Raw genomic sequence first — 1,545 nt, 5'->3', positions numbered from 1 at the left:
CTCCATCATCAATTGGTTATCGCCATCAAAAAGGGGGAGATTGTTGAATTTTGATGATGAAACCAATTGATAATGTTTATGATTTAATCTGTGGTTTGAGTGACGCAGGATGTTTCAAACGGGAAGAGACAATTAAAGCAGGTAGAATCATGTTGGGTCGAAGGAAAACATGTCAAAAGATTGGACATCAAGCCGAAGGATCAGTTGACGTATCGACAAAAGGCTTCGGGCTATGAGTTCGGGCATCAGGCCAAGAAGAACAGATATTGCGCCAAGGATATCGAAGTTGTGGAGGTCAACTAGCTGATTGGCCAATAGGCTGCAAGAGAGGACAATGCACTGAAGTATCGGACAAAGCGTCGATGGACCAATAACATGCCGGATAACATGATTCATACTTAGTAATAATTGTCTAAACCGAAGTGTGTTTTATATGTGCAGGATTAACTATGATAGCAAGGGATAAAGGAAAATGAAGTCCTTGAGTCGAGAATGAAATTTCGTTGGGAGTTTGAGAGTTCGTTGGAAGTCCGAATGTTTGTCGGAAGTTCGGACGTTCATTGGAAGTTCTGCCGGAACCAACCAAGAAGTCCAGGAGCTTGCCAAAGAAGCTCATCGAACCTTGCTAAGAAGATCATCATGAAATCCAGGAGCTTCTCGGGAGTCCATTGGAACATTACCGAGAGATCGTCGGAAGTTCGCCGGAAGATCGCCAGAAGCTCACCAGAAGAAACCTTGACTCATCAAACTTATTTAGCATAGTGTAGGCCAGAGGTGGCACCGTTATGGCACAGTCTCCGAGACTATGTCAGGCAATGGTATAACCAGTCTAGGCGATGGTAGCACCCAGACACAGTCTCCGAGAAACTGTTAGGTGATGGTACCGCTAGTCTGAGTAGTGGTACCACTCGGTGTCACGTGTCAAGCGGTGGTACCGCCAGACTATGCGATGGAACCGCCCAATGCAGTGTTAGTGTCAGACTGACACTACCGGTGGTATAGCCCAGCATAAGTGATGGTACCACCCATACTCAGGAAACCCGAGATGAGACATTTTTAGGCTCCAAGGTTAAATTAACTTGAGGCCTATAAATATCCCTATCATCCCTGGTTAAAAAACATAAGTATTGAGAGTGAAAAAAAAAAGAAACGCTACTGCAATCTTGTGTGAACTCCTCTCCTTCTTCTAAGTGTTAGAATAGTTGGAGAGAGGAGTAAGTGGGGGTGGAAGGGTTATCTCCTAAACCCGATAAAAGAAGAAAGAGCCGTAAAGGGTGGTTGGTCTTCGCCTATTGAAGGAATACCGTTAGTGGATACCGGTGGCCTCGACGGAAGAGGAATCGGGTGTGGATGTAGGTCACGATAATCGAACTACTATAGAAATCTGGTTTACTTTTCTTTTGAGTAATTTACTTTAACTACAAACCACTTTACTTGTTTATTGCTTTCAATATATTTACGAACATGCTTTCAAGTTAAGCATATTTCCGAGATCGGTTTTCAACTTACGAAAGAATTTTCAATATCGATGTGATTTTACCGCTG

Source organism: Musa acuminata, chromosome BXJ1-5 (genome assembly GCF_036884655.1).
Source record: "Musa acuminata AAA Group cultivar baxijiao chromosome BXJ1-5, Cavendish_Baxijiao_AAA, whole genome shotgun sequence".
Classification (NCBI taxonomy): Eukaryota; Viridiplantae; Streptophyta; class Magnoliopsida; order Zingiberales; family Musaceae; genus Musa; species Musa acuminata.
Note: the sequence above shows the minus strand (reverse complement) of the source record.